The following is a 20139-nucleotide window of genomic DNA, read 5'->3' on the forward strand; positions in this document are numbered from 1 at the left end:
GTGGCGATCTGCCACACCACTACCTAATCAAAGCACCGTGATGTCCCTACATTGGTGGATTAAATGCCAGAAGTCCACGTGACTGTCATTATCAAGTTCTTCCATGTGAACCCTGAATACAAAGAGGACTGATTGATATCATTTATGTTAGGTAGAATGCCTAGAGGGGGATGGGTGGTCTTGTGGCCTAGGAGCCCCTGCAGATTTTATTTTTTTCTCTGGAGTTTTATTTTGTTTTTTCTTTCCTCCCTGGCCATCGGACCTTAATTTTATTCTATGTTAATTGGTGCTCCCTAATTCTATTTTCTTATTTATTTGTCTTTTTTCTCTTTCTTCATCATGTAAAGCACTTTGAGCTACATCATTTGTATGAAAATGTGCTATATAAATAAATGTTGTTGTTGTTGAATGAGAACCCATAATTCACTTAGGATTATTCTGTTCAGCTACAATGGTAGATGCCTTATATGCTGTCAGAAGATGCCAGATAATTCTAATAACTCAGTAATAAATAATTATTTTAACTCATGTTTTTTTTCTGTATTGCCAGGACCCTTACTCACAATCTACAATAGCCTACACTTTTGCGTTTTGTTTATTGCTGGGTATTGGATTACAAAAAGTGACCCATTTCTGCATTAGAACAGCTTTTTGTCTAAGTTCATAAAACTGGACTGTGCTGTTGTGACTGCTAGTTTCATTCAAAACACTCTCTTAGACTACATTTAATCTTGTCATTTCTGATACACATGACATCATATGCATGCTTTTTCATTTACAATATTACAAAAGTGTAGGAGTTTCAAGATAAAGACCATGAACAAAATTATCACTCATTCAGATTTTGCAGGTTCTTTGCATGTTGTTTTAACCGATTCATGAAAATTATACAGTCAAAACAAATTAAGAAGTTGTCAAAGAATCAGAATTCTCATATTAAAAAAAATTAAGAAATTATCTGCCTTTGAAAGTTTTAATTTAAAGACAAAGCTCTTACATCTTTTAAAGAATATGTTCAGATTTGTGTACAATCATGGAATACATTATTGTGACAGAGGAAATTGTGTATTTTTTTTATAAAATTAAAAAAAACACACCTGTTGCAGGTCTCTGGGGGTAACAGTGCATGTAAAACATTGAACCTTGCAAAACATGTCTATTGTCAAGCCATAACTTTTCTTGAAAATTGCTCTTGGCCTTGAGATTGCACTCTTAAAGTAAAACAGTGTATTCATTCATTTCCAGTTACACTTTGCTGAAATCACCAATTCACCTAATTTTCATGTTTTTGGGGAGGTGGGAGGAAATCCCCATGTTCACTCTGGGAGAAAATGAAAACTCCACAGAGAAAATGGGCAGGCATGAGATTCAAACCCAGGTTGATACCATATTCTATGTAAGAGCAACTTATCTCCACAATAGTCAGTTATCCTTTAAGGGCACAAGTCTAGGTAGTAAGTATTAATACTGTAAAAATAATCAGAACCAGAACCACTTTCATTCATTAGTACATAAAGTACAGAAATTTAACTTGGTAGCTTTGGAGCTGCTTATACCATAACACAACTCATACAAATAATGTAAATAACATAAGTTAAACAGCATATATAATTAACAACTACAGAATAATGCAATTATAAGGAAGATGTGCAAATGATTTGCAGGTGTAAGCATGTGTACGCACATACATGTCCACATACTGTAAATACATACCTTTATACCGTATATGAAAGAGCACATTAATAAATGAGTACATCGTGCTAAATTACTGATTTGTAAGGGCTTGGGAAAAAATAACTGTTTAGATGTGTATTAGTTTTTGTCTTAATTGATCTAAAGCATTTACCAAAATTAGAACAAAATTGGAACAAGTGATGCGCTGGGTGAGATGACTCAGTGGTAGTCCTTTTCACATGGTTAGTGACACTAGATGCATACAGGTCACCAACGGATGGAAGACCACAGCAAAATATTTTCTCACCAGACCTCACTGCACTCGGTAATTTATATTTAGAGTGTACTGTACTGTTGCTGAACCAAACCAGACAATGATGGAGATTGTACTTGGACAGGCTTTGAAATCTTTCATTTCTTTAGCTAATATTAAAAGTTCAACTACTGCTGAACATTCTTAGTGATGGAAGTTGTGTTAATGTCCCCCCTTTTTGACACCCACTGCGTGCCCAACCTACCTGGAAAGGGGTCTCTCTTTGAACTGCCTTTCCCAAGGTTTCTTACATTTTTTTTTCCTACTAGGGTTTTTTTGGGAGTTTTTCCTTGCCTTCTTAGAGAGTCAAGACTGGGGGGCTGTCAAGAGGCAGGGCCTATTAAAGCCCATTGCGGCACTTCTTGTGTGATTTTGGGCTATCTAAAAAGAAATTGTATTGTATTGTATTGTATGTCCTAGCTGAGAGTGTTTGTGATAGTTCTGTCCAATAATTTGAAGGATTCCACCATATTGACTGTGCATTCATTAATCTTTACTGTCATTGGTGTGACAATAAATACAGTAGGGTGAAAGTACCCAGCCTTGTGGGGCACCTGTGTTAACACAGAAGCAGTCTGGGAGGTGGAAGCCCATCTGAACACACTGTTTCTGGTTTGTCAGAAAACTGTAGATTCAGTTCAGTTTGTAGAAGTGAAGTTAACAACAGCTCTGGGACAGTGGTGTTAAATGTGAAGTGAAGTCTACAAATGGTATGCTGTAATACAAACGGTATGCTCTAAATCATAGGTTCCCAACCTTTTTTGGGTCAGAGCCCACTTTTTCAAAGACTGATTCGATGGTGCCCTCTTTGGGTGAATTATACTATACTATATATTGAAAAACAAGGACAGATTTTTATTAGAAGATATTAACAATATTGGTGTATTTCTCAAAGTATGATTAAAAAAATATATATTATTATAAAAATGAATATACAGTAATCCCTCGCTACTTCGCGGTTCACTTTTCGCGGATTCACGACTTCGCGGATTTTATATGTAAGCATATCTAAATATATAACGCAGATTTTTCGCTGCTTCGCGGGTTTCTGCGGACAATGGGTCTTTTTACTTCTGGTACATGCTTCCTCAGTTGGTTTGCCCAGTTGATTTCATACAAGAGATGCTATTGGCGGATGGCTGAGAAGCTACCCAATCAGAGCGCGCAGTTAAGTTCCTGTGTGCTGCTGATTGGCTCAGCGACGGAGTGCTGCATTAACCAGGAAGTCTCATCTCACTCATTCAGCATTAATGTGCTACAGCTTCAGGGGCCGTGTCCAAGCGCCAACAGAAGATGCAAATGATTGCAGAAAAGGTAAAGGTTTTGGATATGTTGAAGGAAGGGAACAGCTACACCGCTGCAGGACACCATTACAGCATGAGTCCACGATTCTTTTTATTTAAAAAGGAGGAAAAGCATATAAGATCTACGGCCGCAGTGTCCTTTAACCAGGACGCAAAACGAGTTGCAAGTGGACGTGATAAGGCAGTAGTCTGGATGGAATCTGCTTTAGGAATCTTTGTAACAAGGTCGACGACGTCATGACCGCCTACAAGCTGCTTCGTGTACTTCGCTATACAGTAAGTGTAAACTTATCTACCGATTTCATATTGCTTAGCAGTTGTCCCTGTTATTAATAGAGTAAAGGGTGGGTTGTAAACAATACAGGGAGGGTTTAAAAAACGTCCAAATACACGTTAAATAATTAATTAAATATGGTGTCCCTACTTCGCGGAAATTCAGTTATCGCGGTCGGCCTTGGAACCTATCTCCCGCGATAAGTGAGGGATTACTGTAATATTATTAGTGAGAGGGCTGAGCTTGGTGTGATGACACTAATTTTTCGATGTTTGGTGCCATTTTTGTCATCAGCAATCTTAAATTGCTGCATTCCACTATTGACTATCTGTTTCTGTTCTTTGTTAACAGATTGTTGACCATGCTAAATACTCTTTTGGCTAAATACAATGGAAGACTTGTAGATTGTCTAATTTGTGTTGCTATCAGGGAAAAGTAGTGTTTCTTCCCAATGAAGAGGCGTATCCACGAGATTTGTTGTTTGATGAAAGTGAAATCGACATATGCGAGTGGCAGAGACGCAAAATGGGTGGGCCAGGGGGTTGGAGAGCAAAACGAGCAGGGGGCAAAACCCAAGTTTTTAATAAGTAGGTCCATGTAAGTTTTCCTTTGAATGTGATCTGTAGGTGTTGCAATGTAATTTTAGGTTTACACTTGCTCTGAAGGAATTCTGAAACAATCTGGTATTGATAAAAAACTTCTCACGTATTTATAGTAATGTTCAATGAACCTGTCGAAACATGCATATTTTTGGTCCCCTGCACATGCATTAATCTTGTAAGGACTTGCATGATCTGAGAATGCATGACTTGTGCAAAATTGTAAATATAATGTACCAATACCTACCTATTTAATATGGATGGGTCTTTCTTAATGGACATTTAGAATAATTGGTTGAAGCATATGTTCAATGATTTTTTAATATTAATCAACTTTTTCAGCGCGTTCTTGCGAGTATTGCCCAAGATGGCGGTGGCTGGTCCTCAATGCCTCCTTAATATGTCATGGACCAGAAATACCCCCTTAGATTTCTTCAGTGCCCACTGGTGGGTGGTACTGCCCCCATTGGGAACCTTAGCTCAAAGTGCAGGCCCATGTTTATGGCATTTTCCACAGATATATTGGCTGTATATGAAAACTGAAGTGGGTTAATATGAGCAACAGTAAAAGTCATTAGATGGGTTAGAATTAACTTTTAAAAATTTTCACTAAAACTGATGTACATGCAATAGGCCTATAACAATTGAGGCAGCTTATTTGATCTTTTTTTGGAGACTGGTACAACAACAGAAGATTTGAAACAATTTGAAACAGTACACTGTGCAAGAGACTGGTTAAAGATGTCAGTGAAGAAAGAACCGTTGCCTAGCACAGTGTTTGATTGTTAAGGGTAAAACTGAATCAGAACTGGTAGACTTTTTGTTTTTTTGTCTTGCAAACAACTTCCAGCCATCATATTCCTTGATAGAAAAGAAAGCAGAGGGATGAGGCTATTGTATAGAAGTGGCTGGTGTAAAAGCCACAGGACATGAAAAGCAAAAGGATTGCTGATACTCAGCTCCTGGTTGTTTTAAATATGCTCTAAAACTAACTTTGTTACATTTGGTATATTTTATTGAATTGTTTAGCAGATTCCCAGCTTATTTCTAGGCTTGCTTATCACCAGTTTTATGGGTTGTTTCATTTGCCTGACAAAGAATCCTTAGTTCCTTGGTGAACCAAAGCATTTCAAGGTTATAAATCATCAAGGTTTTGCTGGGAATACAAACCTTTTCACATAAGCTAATCTAATGTGCTACAGTTTCAGTCAGCTCATGAATGTTTTCAGAAGCATTTTTTAAAATCACTGAAATCCAAGCAATCTAGTGATGTTTCAAATGACCAAAAAGTCCATAAATGTATAGATAATGAGCAGGCTCCTGTCAATCATAGAGAATCCACTGCATCCACTAAACAGTATCATTTCCAGACAGAGGAGCAGCTTCAGCAGCAGACTGCTGTCCATGTCCTGCTCCACTGACAAACTGAGGAGATCGTTCCTCCCCCACACTATGCGACTCTTCAACTCCACCCTATGGGGGGGTAAACGTTAACATTATGCAAAGATATTGTCTGTCTGTTATACCTGCATTGTTATCACTCTTTAATTTAATATTGTTTCTTTATCAGTATGCTGCTGCTGGAGTATGTGAATTTCCCCTTGGGATTAATAAAGTATCTATCTATCTATCTATCTATCTATCTATCTATCTATCTATCTATCTATCTATCTATCTATCTATCTATCTATCTATCTATCTATCTATCTATCTATCTAGATTTTGTTACAGGTTTAGCTGATTTTAGCCTCTGTTTACAAGCATTATATGATCATAATTACTGAGTGGTGCATGAGGCAAAGCCTTATATGTGTCCTCTATAGCACAGCAGTAGTGATCCAAAGCATTCTTGTCCCTGTTGCAGCATTTGACAAGCTGATTGTATCTTGGAAGCTTGATGGTTAGGTTTGCATGATTAAAGTCACCCATCACTATAACTGGGGAATTCACATAACTGTTCTCTAAACTTGTGATATAATCTGGTCAACTGCTGCTGCGCTTTTGCATTTGCCTCAAGCCTGATATAAACTCCAATAGAAATAACTGAAGAAAATTCTCCAAGTGAATAGAAAGACTTGAAGTTAATAGCAAATAATTCCAGATTGCCAGAGCAGTGCTTCTACAATATGGAAATGTCACTGCACCATTTTTTTTATATTCATTTAATTTTAGTATAGTCAAGCAGATCAAATTTTTACAAATTATTCAACAAATAACTTCAAAATCAATCTTGAAAAAGAAAAACTCTAGAAAATTTAAAAAAATAAGAATTCAGCTCCCACCAGAGAAAAAGAGAGGAGAGACAAGAGCAGAGAAATAAACAAACACACACAAAAAATAATTTTCCCTATATATGGCTTAATATTCCTAATCTCAATTTCCTAGTATTCTTAATCAATAGATGTACTGATTGGAGACTGAGACATACTAAGAATGAGACGTACTGTCATCCTTGAAAACAAAAGAGAAGTGGTTGAAAGATTTTGTGTTTTCTGTGGTGTGAGATTCATTAAAAAAATACATTTTGCTCCTAAAAACATTGTGTTTTAGTTGTTATTAAGAAGCCATGTAGGAATTTTCAAAGTTTTTTTTCCATTTAGAAGTTTTTTTTTTCTTTTTTTCATTCCACACAGAAGATAATGAAGCTGAGAGTTTGAAGGAGCATTTGGAAAAGTCACTTGCACTTGCACTTGTTCTAGTTTTTTTGTTTGTATTCAAACTAGTGTTCGTGAGGCAGGGCAGTAACCAGCAGTAACTGACACCAGAATCTCTGTAAGCAAATAACCATTGTTGTAGCAATGAATAGTTAGTTGTAAGTAACAGAAACAACAATTCCTTAGTGGGAAAACAAGGCAGCAGTTTACTTCAAAGTGTTAAAGAGAAGGGCTCTGCGGTATGCAGCCAGGTAGCTAGCATTAAGGCACCAATTAGGCACAAGTGGCTATAGGAACAGACAAATTAGTAAGAAATTAACAAGTAGTGGACATTCAGTAAGCAAGTTTTTCTAGATTGAACAGTTCTTAGTGGTCAGGAAAGTAGAGCAGCTTTTTTTAGTTTTACCATTTAAGTTAATCATTTAATTTTAATAAAAAAACAGGTTTAATAATTCAAAATCAAATTTTAATAGTGAGGCCAGTGCAATGCAAGTTCTGTTGGGCTTTTTAGAGGATGGCTCAGACAAGCAAGTTTTCTATGAGGGCAACATCTGCAGGAGATGCCAACTGATCCAGCACTTTGAGCTCAGGGTCGCTGAACTGGAGGAGGAGTTGGATGACCTGTGTTGTAGTAGAGAATTGGCTGACCTGGCCCAGGTATTCTTTAGAGAGATCGTGTGCACGCCTAAGATTTGAGACCAGTGTGGAAGATGAATGTTCTCTTCGTTCCCTTGTACTAATCCTTGTCTAAGGAGTTAAGCAGAAGTAAGCTTTAAAAACATGATTTGCTGAGCAAACAGAAAAAATATTTGTCAGAAGGACTCAAGGTCTAAGCTTCCACACTGAGACTGCCTTATCATGTTCTCCCTTTGTTTACATCTGAACGCCATAACACGGAGCCAAGGAATCAAGCTGCACAAGGAGCATTAAAGGGGCTCAAGGATTGTGTATAATAAAGTGTTGACTGTTGCATTTTCATAATGAATATTAAATCACGCATTCTAGGGGTATAAAAACCTGCCCCACCCAATAAACAGTTGTTCAGAGAGCCCCGACGCTGTCATGTAATATTGATTGCCTGTTTTTCTGAAACCTGCTCACTGTGACTCCGAGTAAAATAATAAAGAGAACTAAAGAAATATTATCTGCCTGCTGTCAGTGTGCCTTTTTCGTCCACACCAGACAGCTAGAGAAAAGTAGATCACAGTCACAAGGCACAAGGGTGCACATTGTCCCAGGGCATCAGCCCCAAGAATTGGAAGTGTCAAACAATTTTCAGATCCTTGCAGAGATGGATAGTGTCTGAAGGTGAGGTGGTACGCAAGTGTGAGGAGCCCCAACAGGCCACCTCAAAACCAGTTCCCAGAAAGAGAGAGATAGTGATATTTGGGGACTCAATCATTTGGGGGACTGAAGCATAAGTTTGCTGCAGAGACAGAGAGTCTCACATGGTGTGTTGTCTCCCAGGTACGCAGGTGGGAGACATCCCCGGAAGGGTTGATAGGCTCTTTGGCCAGAGTAGAGGTGGATACAGTTGCCATTGTCCATGTTGGAACAGATAACATATATAAGAGTAGTCTGTCAGTTCTGCAGTCCAAATTTAAGGAGTTAGTTGTCAGGCTGAGAAGCAGAACTGACCATGTATCCTTCTCCAAAGTTCTGCATGTGCCACACCCAAGTCCAGGTAAGACTGAAGAGCTGAGAAGGCCTAACACGTGGCTCAAATCAAATCTTGGTGTAGGGAAGAAAGGTATAGGTTTATGGTGTATTGAGACTCCTTTTGGAACAGATGGAGCATTTTCTACTATGGTGGATTACATCTGAAACCAATATCAGGGGTACCAATATGTTGGGGAAGCGTATGAGAAGGGTAGTCAAGGATTGTTAAAACTAGGGTATGGGGGGACAGGGAGTTTAGGACAGGCCAGATTTAGAATAGTACACGAAGGAACAAACAATAGAGTAAAAATAAAAATGTGTAGTAATGTAAATTCAAAAGTAAAACGAGTAACATATTAAAAACAGTTTGTCTTAACACTAGAATTCCTGAAGCATACAAAAAAACTTGTAATCCTGGCCCACCACAAATCCCTTCGCACCTCTACCATCAGCGTCTTTTGTTTTGCAAATGCATCAATCAGCACAAGCAGCAAGTAGCCTGCTGTCCCATCTCCCGCCTTGACAGAGCTCAACTCTCCCAGCTCAAGCCAAGGCTCCTTATCTGCGTGTGAGATTCCTGGAGTTGTATAGGGTTAATAATACAGTATATCGTTATTTGGAATACATGCATTTCATGTGTGTTCCATGTCTACAAAGATCTAGCTAAGTGTAGGATGAAAGCAAATGCGAGAAATGCTGAACACATACCTAAAGCAGAAACTTTTTCTATGTTTTACTACAACTCAAAGAAACTGAACAATTCAAACTTAAATCAAGACATCATTATAATGAACATGGAGAGAAAGCTAATAAGATCTTAGCTCAACAAATCTATGCATGGTCTGGGCTCTGGAACCATTCCTCTTGAGAGGCTGGACTTTGTTCCACTCTGGAGTTGCTGTGGGTGAAAGGCGGCGGGCAGGTGTGGGCTTGCTTATGGCCCCCTGGCTTGAGGCCTGTACGTTGAGGTTCTCCCTGTTGGACGAGACGGTTGCTTCCCTGCGCCTTCCAGTTTGGGGAAGGACTCTGACTGTTGTTTGCGCTTATGCGCCAAACGACAGTTCGGAGTACCCGGCCTTTTTGGAGTCCCTGGAAGAAGCACTGCGAGGTGCAGGTCCTGGGGACTCTATCGTCCTGATGGGAGACTTTAACGCTCACGTCGGCAACGACAGTGAAACCTGGAGAGGTGTGATTGTGAGGAACAACCTCCCTGATCTAAACTCGAGTGGTGTTCAGTTGTTGGACTTCTGTACTGGCCATGGATTGTCCATAACGAACACCATGTTCGAGCATAAGGGTGTCCATAAGTGCACTTGGTGCCAGGATACCAAAGGTTGCAGCTCAATGATCGACTTTGTAATTGTGTCATCAGATCTGCGACCTTATGTCTTGGACACTCGGGTGAAGAGAGGGGCTGAGCTGTCAACTGATCACCGCCTGGTGGTAAGTTGGATCAGATGGCAGGAGAGGCTGCTGGACAGACCAGGCAGACCCAAACGTATAATGAGGGTCTGCTGGGAACGTCTGGTGGAGGAACTGGTCAGAAAGATCTTTAACTGCCACCTCTGGCAGAACTTCAACCTTATTCCGAGGGAGGCGAAGGACATTGAGTCTGAATGGGCTATGTTCCGAGCCTTCATTGTCGAAGCAGCAGAACGGAGCTGTGGCCACAAGGTTGTTGGTGCCTCTCGTGGCGGCAATCTACAAACCTGGTGGTGGACACCTAAGGTTCGTGAGGCCGTCAAGTTGAAGAAAGAGTCCTACCGGGTCTGGTTGACCAGTGGGACTCCAGAGGCAGCTGAGGGGTACCGGCGGGCCAAGCGTGTGGCAGCATCGGCTGTTGCTGAGGCAAAAACCCCGGCATGGAAGGAGTTTGGGGAAGCCATGGAAAACGACTTTTGGTCGGCACCGAGAAGGTTCTGGCAAACCGTCAGGCGCCTCGGGAGGGGAAAGCGGTGCTCCACCAACACTGTGTACAGTGGGAATGGGGCCCTGCTAACTTCAACTGCAGACGTTATTGACCAGTGGAAGGAATACTTCAAGGATCTTCTCAATCACACCAGCATGTCTTCCTTAGAGGAGGCAGAGCTGAAGGATGATTGGGGGCATCCATATCAGGGGCCTAGGTTGCAGAGGTAGTTAAAAAGCTCCGAGGTGGCGAGGCCCCTGGGGTGGACGAGGTTCACCCTGGGTTCCTCAAGGCTCTGGGTGTTGTGGGGCTGTCCTGGTTGACACGTCTCTGCAACATCGCATGGACATCGGGGGCAGTGCCTCTGGATTGGAAAACCAGGGTGGTGGTCCCTCTTTTTAAGAAGGGTGACCGGAGGATGTGCTCCAACTATAGGGGGATCACACTCCTTAGCCTCCCTGGTAAGGTCTATTCAGGGGTGCTGGAGAAGAGAGTTCTGTCGATGGTCGAATCTCAGATTCAAGAGGAATAATGCGGATTCCGTCCCGGCCATGGAACACTGGACCAGCTCTACACCCTTGCCAGGATCCTGGAGGGGGCATGGGAGTTTGCCCATCCAGTCCACATGTGTTTTGTGGATTTGGAGAAGGCATTCAACCGTGTCCCTCGAAGCATCCTGTGAGGTGTGCTCTGAGAGTACAGGGTACAAGGCTCATTGTTATGAGCCATTCAGTCCCTGTACAGGAGGAACAGGAGCTTGGTCCACATTACCGGTAATAAGTCAGACTCGTTTCCTGTTGAGGTTGGACTCCGCCAGGGCTGCCCTTTGTCACCGATTCTGTTCATAAGTTTTATGAACAGAATTTCTAGGCGCAGCCAAGGAGTGGAGGGGGTATGGTTTGGTGACCTCAGAATCTCATCATTGCTATTTGTGGATGACGTGGTTCTGTTGGCTTCATTGGACAGTGACCTCCAGCTCTCACTGGTGCAGTTCACAGCTGAGTGTGAAGCAGCGGGGATGAGAGTGAGCACCTCTAAATTCGAGGCCATGGTTCTCCGCCGGAAAAGGGTGGAATGCTTTCTCCGGGTTGGGAACACATTACTGCCTCAAGTGGAGGAGTTCAAGTATTTCGGGGTCTTGTTCACAAGTGAGGGAAGAATGGATCATTGCGGCATCTGCAGTAATGCAGGCTCTGCAACGGTCCGTCGTGGTGAAGGGTGAGTTGAGCCAAAAGGCGAGGCTGTCGATTTACCAGTCGATCTACGTTCCTACCCTCACCTATGGGTAGTGACTGAAAGAGCAAGATTGCGGATACAAGCGGCCGAAATGAGTTTTCTCTGCAGGGTGGCTGGACTTTCCCTTAGAGACAGATAGATAGATAGATAGATAGATAGATAGATAGATAGATAGATAGATAGATAGATAGATAGATAGATAGATAGATAGATAGATAGATAGATAGATAGATAGATAGATAGATAGATAGATAGATAGATAGATAGATAGATAGATAGATAGATAGATAGATACTTTATTAATCCCAAGGGGAAATTCACAAATAGGGTTCACAGATAGGGTGAGGATTTCAGTTATCCGGGAGAGACTCCGCATTGTGAGGAGTCAGTTGAGGTGGTTCTGGCAACTGGTCAGGATGCCCACTGGACGCCTCCCTGGGGGGTGTTCCAGGCATGTCCCACTGGGAGAAGGCCACGAGGCAGACACAGGACACGCTGGAGGGATTATATCTCCCGGCAGGCCTGGGAACGCCTCAGGGTCCTCCCAGAGGACCTGGAGGAGGTGGCCAGGGAAAGGGAGGTCTGGGCTTCCCTGCTTAGGCTGCGGTCCCCGTAACCTGACCTCTGATAAGTGGTGAATAATGGATGGATGGATAATAAATATAATTAATTAAATAAATACAATTTAATTAGGTTAAGAAGTGTACCACAATGGTGGAGGAGTGGATTAGGCCCAGAGGTTTAAATTTAAGGCTTAGGTTAGCAAAAACTGAAAAAAGATTAAATATAAATAAACATTCTTATAAATATAAATAAAAGAATATTACAAATGGACCTTCTTCGGGTAGCAACTGATAGGTTACAACCTACAGATGTTCTGTAGCAATTAAAGTAAATTAAGCCTTGCAAATTGAAGCAAACAGTTTGCACAGGTGTCCCAAGTTTTGTTGATTACTTAAAAACCCTCTGTCTGTCTTAAAGCAGAGTTGGAACAGACTGTGTTACTACATCCTCTGAAGTACTACTTGGAAAATATTCCAGTGATAATAGGAAAAAACAGCAGTTAACAAATGAAATTAGAGCATTATTAACCTTAGAAGTGTAGGCCTTTCATTTACAGATATTGGAAAAAAATGAAAGTATCAGTGAGTATTACAGTGTCCTGTACAATCCAAAGGCAATAGGAAACTGGAAGAAACTCTAATAAGAAGAGATCTGGTAAACTCAAAGTCACAAACCAATCAGAAGACAAGTTTCTGAGGGTCACCAGCCTGCATGATAAGTGCCTCACAGCACAACAGCTTCAAGAACAGCTTCAAGCACAGCTTAACAGTGGTTGCAAAAATAAGATTTAGTTTCTACTGTGAAGAGGAGACTTTGTGTTGCAGGTTTGACGGGGTGAGTGGCAGTAAGAAATTAATTCCTTAAAGGAGAAAATAAGGCCTTGACCAGCTGTGGACTATTGCTTCCGACTAGGACATTGGACATCTCTGGGTCCACAGTTCTTGAGGGTGATCCTCCAATTAGCTGTGAACCTCCCACTCTCACTGAGATAGTACAGGTGGTGAACTAGCTGAGGGTAGGGAAGGCTACAAGGATTTGTAGTATTGGGGTTAATTGTGGTAAGGCTGTCCTCCTGGCACTGCAAGCAATCTTTGCATTCGTTTGGGAGACGGGTGTCATCCCAACTGACTGGAAAATGGGATTTGTCATCCCTATCTGGAAAGGGAGGGGTGATCACCTGGATTGCAGCAATACAGGGTAATAACACTGTTCTTGGTTCTAAATAAGGGCCTTGCTAGCGTCATCCTCAATAGGATCTTTGATCACTTGCTCACCTATCAGCGACCAGAGCAGTCTGGCTTTTACACTTTAAACGTGAATATCGGCAGTTTCTTTGCAGCCTTTATCAATTTATGTAAAGTGTTGACTCAGTGGATTGAGCTGCCTTGTGGGACATTCTGAGACTTTGCGGGATTCCCACAGAGTTGCTGGATGTCATGGCTGCCATGTACACTGGTACTGTGAAAGTAAAGGCAGAACCTCTGCATCCTTCCCAGTTCATTCCGGGTTTCATCAGGGGTGAGTTCTTGCTCCTACCCTGTTCAATGCTTGCATGGACTGGGTGTTGGAAAGGGTTTTGGGGTTCAGTGGCCATGGGACATCTGTTGGTGAAGATTCATTGATCTTGACTTTGCTGACAATAATATGATCTTTGCGGAATCATTAGAGGCTCTGATCGGAGCTATCAAGAGACTGAATGAGGAGTCTGAGTGTCTAGGCTTGCAAGTGTCTTGGATAAAAACCAATATCCAGGCCTTTAATGACCTCTTGGGTATAGCCATGAGCAGTGTGTCTGTTTGTGGAGTGTCAATAATGTCGACAGGTTTACTTACCTCAGCAGTGACATTCTCTGGTGACCATTCCTATGAAAATGGAAGATAGATTGGGATAGTGTGTGGGGTCATGAGGTTACTGGAAAGGGGAGTGTGGTGCTCCCTATATTTCTGCATATATTGATTCTCTAAGAAGACAATAAAAAAAACACCTAAAAACCATGAAAATAGTCTGGGTGATGTCCTGCTCTTCCTTCATGAGTTTTAAAATACATTGCCAGAACATTATCAAGCCTGCCTGACAATCATCCTCCAACACAAAGACGTCTGCTAGACCACAGCTGCATCTACCACCATTCTGGTACTTCAGCACCTCTTAGTTATATCCAGAGACCCTCCTATTAACACTTAATATATGATCTTTTCCTTTAATTTTACAACTTCCCAAATGCTAGGAAATACTGCAGGATTTTATTGCTATTGCGGACCAAGCCTGTGTATGTTCATCTGTTTGTGTCAATGTCCAGGGGCCTCATGTATAACGCCGTGCGTAGAACTCACACTATAACATGGTGTAAGCACAAAAGCGGGATTGTGCGTACGCACAGAAAAATCCAGATGCAGGAATCTGTGTGCACGCAAACTTTCACGTTCTTCCACTACATAAATCCCGATCAGCGTGAAAAGTAACACACGTGCACGCGCCTTCTGTCCCGCCCCAACTCCTCCCGGAATTACGCCTCTTTGAATATGCAAATCAATATAAATAGCCTTCTGTGAAAAGACAATGGGGAAAGCACGGGGGAAAATATAAGAATTTCAGCGAATACCAAGTGGAGGCAAAGGAAAAACGTACTATTTGTTGGTTTAAACAGTGGTATAATCAACAAAAGGAAGTTGATCGAGTGACATAGTGTCGGAGAAACTCGAAAGCTCAAATTCACAAAGTCGCACAGTGCCCAAAATAAAAAAGAAATCACATATCAAAGTCGCCGTAAAAAGGCAAGTCATAGCCCACCGTCTGAGTGTCATATGAAAGCTTATTAGGGTACAGAGAAAAAAATAGGCACACAGTGGGAAAAAAGCACGAAATGTCAACTTTAATCTCGAAATTTTCACTTTAATCACGTAGATTATTTTGCCATTAAAGTAGAACATCATAAACTTCATCTTAAAATCGTTTATTTAACTAGTTTCTCAAGTAGCACGTTAAATGCTTTGTTCTGTATTTGATCTTCTATGTGCTCTATGTGTGTGAATCACTACGTGCTTCCGTTCTTTCTCTTTCTCCGACAGGACACAGAATCCATTGCATTCGTGATATTACAGCTCTCGGAATAATTAAAATATTGAGATGTATACGTGATATCTTTTTCATGATGATAGGAATGAAAGCATGTTATTAAACATGGGAACACGGTGGCGCAGTGATTGTTCATATCTCACGCAAGAGGCTTGCTGCGCCATGTGCGACCTTCAATGAAATAATTTATCACAGAAGTTCTGTCTCTTTCAAACGTACTTACCCCCAATTCCTGTCCTTACTTTTCTCTCTCCAAATACCCAATCGCCACACAATCAGCTCTGTAATAGACGTGAAGCCATCTGTAAGCTTAGAACGCCGATTTTCAGAACTTTTAAAGAACATTGAAATATCTTCGTAGTACATGTTTAATTATTCTATCGGTCTATCCTTCCAGTGTCGCATCAGCACCAGCAATAATACAGCGCAAGGCAGGAGCTATCTGTGAACTAGCTAGCGCTGCGGCACCGTGTCCTCACATGTTTAATTATTAACAATACTGATTATTTAAATGAAGTTAAAGTTTTATCTGTATAATATAATCAACATATTTTGCTGCATTTCATCTTAAAAATGATATAGTCATCATACGTATGTAAATACGCGCTTTATAAAGTGGTGCAGGTTGTGCAATATTATAACTGTAGTGCAAGTTTACAGTGAGGTGATTGTACTTATAAGTAAACAGTTCTACAAGGAGCACTTGATGGACTGATTGAGTGCGTTTAGAGTTCTTGGGATGAAACTTTTTCTAAACCGCGAAGTCCGTACTAGGAAGTCTCTAAAGCGTTTTGCCTTGGCTGAGTCAGCGTCTGCTTCATGCTGTGTACCGATATTACTCTTTCCGATCACCTACTGCTGTGATTCCCCACTCAGATACAGTGATATAAATACTCCGAGTGGTGCAGTGAGAGTAATATGGAAAAAGATGATCTGCTATGGCAACCCTTAACGGGAGCAGCTGAAAAAAGAACAAGTGCAGTGAGAGTAACAACGCTAAAGCAGTTACGGTATTTGTAATACTATGGCTATTCCCTGGAACATTATATTGCTGCAGGTTAATTACAATCAGATGCATTACACTAATAAACAATATGCAGTTAGTTTCAGTGGATTTATAAAGCCGCGTCAGGAATGTGGATCTAAGAAAGACCACACAGGAACAGTAGCACTGCTTTGACGCTGGGTGCCGCCAGTCTGCAAAACCGAGCGGAGAAATTGCGTACGCCAAGGTATGAGTTACCGTGGAAATGTGCGTGGCTTTACGCCAAGTTTAGGTTTTATACATCGCGATTTGAGCGTGGAAACATTCGTACGCAACATTTCTGTGCGTACGCACCGTTTATACATGAGGCCCCAGGTTTTTATAGCTTGTATATTTGCCGCCCAGTAATAACATTGAAAGTTAGATACAGCCATGCCACCTTCTGTCTTATTTTATGTTTGTAGGCCACTCTTTGGATACGTGGATGTTTTGAATTCCAAATAAATGAAGTTATGGTTAAATCTAATTTCTTAATAAATGATTAATTGATGTATATTGGAATGTTGTGAAATAGAAAAAGAAGCTTAGGAAGGATATTCATCTTGACAATGTTAACTAACGTGAGATGAAGCTTAGACCATCTATGCAAGTCTAGCTTAATTTTTTCCATGCAGATGGCAAAATTCTGTTGATAAAGAGCTTTATGTTTACTTGTGATGTTTACCCCTAGGTATTTAAACTGATCTGCAATGGTAAAAGGGAAAGTGTCCTATCTAATATTGTGTGCTTGAGAATTCACTGGAAACAGCACACTTTAATTCAAATTAATTGAGACCAAAAATTTTTTGAAATTCTGTTAGTGTTGTTAGAACTGCAGACACAGCATTTTGTGGATCTGATATATACAGTACCATTTAATCTGCATATAGAGACATTCTCTGTTCAAGTCCTTCTCTGATAAATCCCCTTTATCTCATAAGCATTTCGAAAGTGAACTTCCAGTGGCTCAATGTCGATTTCAAAAAGCAGTGGTGACAAGGGGCATCCTTGTCTAGCACCACTTTCTAGTTTGAAGTAGTCTGAATTAATGTTGTTAATACAAACTGAAGCTTCTGGACTGGTATACAGTAGTTTAATCCATGCAAAAATGTTTGGGCTAAACCTAAATTTCTCCCATATAGTGAAAAGGTAGTTCCATTTAACCATATCAAATGCTTTTTCTACATCCAACAATAATATCATCTCCGGGGTGTTAGACTTTGTGGGTGAATATATTACATTAAACAGGCATCAAAGATTGGAACCTAAGTGTCTGCCTTCAATAAATCTAGTTTGATCTTTTGATATACGGAAGGAAGAGCTTTCTCAATCTAAGCATTAGATTGGCTTTAGTCTTTTTCCAGAAAACTTGGTGGATAAAGCAGCTACACATATGGAGTTCACGTATGTAACTTATTTTAAAAGGCTTTTTTACAAGTGATGCTGGAAGTAATTGCAAGATTAATCTATGAATTAGTACAGCAGTAATAGCATAAGAGTATGAGTATAGCCAGTGAATTTGTTCAGGTTTGTGGATGTTGCATCAGACTCTGATTATGAAGTTAAGTCATTGATTGGAGCTTTCAGTTTGCTGGTCAGTCAGACTCTGGGTAGTGACTGAAAAAATGAAACTTTAAGCACAAAGAGGCAAAATGAGATTCCTTTGCATGGTGGATGCTCTCACTCTTCAGAATAGTTCTAGAAACCCTGGGATTTAAGAAGAGCTTGAGCAAAAATATAGCATTTCCAACAGTTCAGCTCCCTTTAACTGTCTTATGTCAGTTCATGTACTTTACATAGGGGTTTACAATTACACATCAACTCAAGGATGTAGTGAAACTCAATTTTAATAATAATCTGGAGCATGTTAAGCGAGATCTTAATAGCTGGGCTCATCTTCACCTAATGTTACATTGGAAATATGTGCTGTTAGAACAACAATTCCTTTGGAGTTCAAAAGCACAGGGGGGTTCAAACCTCATCCAATTTTCAGATTTAGTAAAGAGCAATGAACATCTGTATGTTGAAAGCTTATCTAGAATTTGATTAGTAATGAATCATCATTTGCATCACCATCTTTGGAAAGAAGATCCTGTACTAAATCTTTGTACAGATATGATATCTAAATATTTGTGTAAAAAGTACAGTACATTAATGATTCAACACTTACTATGTATTTTAAATCATTGCAGGAGACACCAGAATGAAAAGGTGCTACTGTCAAACACAGTTTTACAAACTAGTTATGCTTTTCTACATTCTTTAGAATACATTATATTTACTGCTTGGAAAATGCATGGCATTGAATCCTTGTCAACCTTTAAGTATTTGCGACCCGAGTTTTCACAACAGTTTTAATCGCGCCCCCCTAACGTTTTTTTGAAACCCTAATAAAATGTATTCCTATATTTTTTGCTGCCGATACACCGCTACAAATTTAAAAATTCCCTACGAATAGTGAAATTATGCCACATATGGCAACATTCGTGCCCCCTTTTTTGTTACTTGCCCCAGAGTTCAAGAACCGCTGTGCTAGTACATCAATAACATTAAATAGCTGCATCCTTTGAAGTTCTTCATCCCCGATATACAATAATTTATGACCAAACCATTTCTTACATTACCTGAAATTTGGAGACATCTGTATTAACAACTTCATCTACTTTTCCAACCACTTTCCATTTTTAATTATGGAAGATTTATTGTGTACTAGTAACAATTGAAGTGTCTGAAGACTGTATTATGAGTTCTATATTATACCATATCTTCCAGATAATCTGAAACAATTTTGAGAATAGGAAGTTACATATACTGTAGATTCTTCAATATCAAATGATGTTCAACCCTAAATTCCTCCTCACTCAGTGCAAGTGTTTTATTCATCTTAAACTGTATGTTCCTCTCAACTTAGTCTGTCAAAAATAAACCTTAAATTGTAGATGATTTCAAGCATCTGTCTCCCATGGCTGGGTATGTCCCATTAAACCTTCTTGGACTACCATTTGTACCAACTTATCAGATCCTCAGGATCAGCAGAACTCTTAATCTTATCATAACATTTTTGGAGTAACTCTTGTGAGACTTGCCCGGACACCATCAGACCGACACTGCATCTTTATCAAAATACCTTTTTATTGTCGTCCACACAACACAAGTCTATTTAATTCACAGTCCCGCACAACTCACAGTGCTTTAGCCCCAGTCTCCCTTCTCCTGGGCCTTCTCTCGCCTGTCCCTGGGCCACCTCTACTCTCTCTCTCTCTCCAGGAGCTTCGTCCTGCTCCCGACTCCAGCTCATTGATAGGAGGGAGGCGGCCCCATTTATAGTCACCCGGATGTGCTCCAGGTGGTTCCCGGCAATCTTCCCTTGACACGCCCCTGTGTGGCGGAAGTGCCGGCTGTCTTTCCGGAAGCACTCCGGGTGTCTTTTTTCTTCTTCCCAGACATGGGGACGCCCCCTGGCGGTCCGGAGGAGGCATGAGCCCTCCTCCTGTCCTTCTGGGCGTCCCGGCTGGGTACCACCCCCAGCCGCGTGCCATACTCTGTATAAAACTCAACATCTTATTGATCAGTCTATCACGGTAATATATACTACAATCCCAGTGCTTACTGCATTATTTTGCTTAATTTTATTAATCTAAAACCATTTACTAAAGTTCAATGGAAATTTAGGTATCTATACTAATTAATAAAAGGCAAAGCCCTCACTGACTCACTGACTGACTGACTGACTCACTGACTGACTCACTCATCACTAATTCTCCAACTTCCCATGTAGGTGGAAGGCTGAAATTTGGCAGGCTCATTCCTTACAGCTTACTCACAAAAGTTAGTCAGGTTTCATTTCGAAATTC

General features: G+C 40.7%; 1 protein-coding gene across 1 annotated transcript in view; it reads right to left on the reverse strand.

Moving 5' to 3' along the window:
- Window positions 1-20139, reverse strand: part of LOC114661352 (caM kinase-like vesicle-associated protein) — a 700116-nt gene that overhangs the window by 35884 nt on the left and 644093 nt on the right. The gene's annotated exons all lie outside the window — the stretch shown is intronic.

Source organism: Erpetoichthys calabaricus, chromosome 11, assembly GCF_900747795.2.
Source record: "Erpetoichthys calabaricus chromosome 11, fErpCal1.3, whole genome shotgun sequence".
Taxonomy (NCBI): Eukaryota; Metazoa; Chordata; class Cladistia; order Polypteriformes; family Polypteridae; genus Erpetoichthys; species Erpetoichthys calabaricus.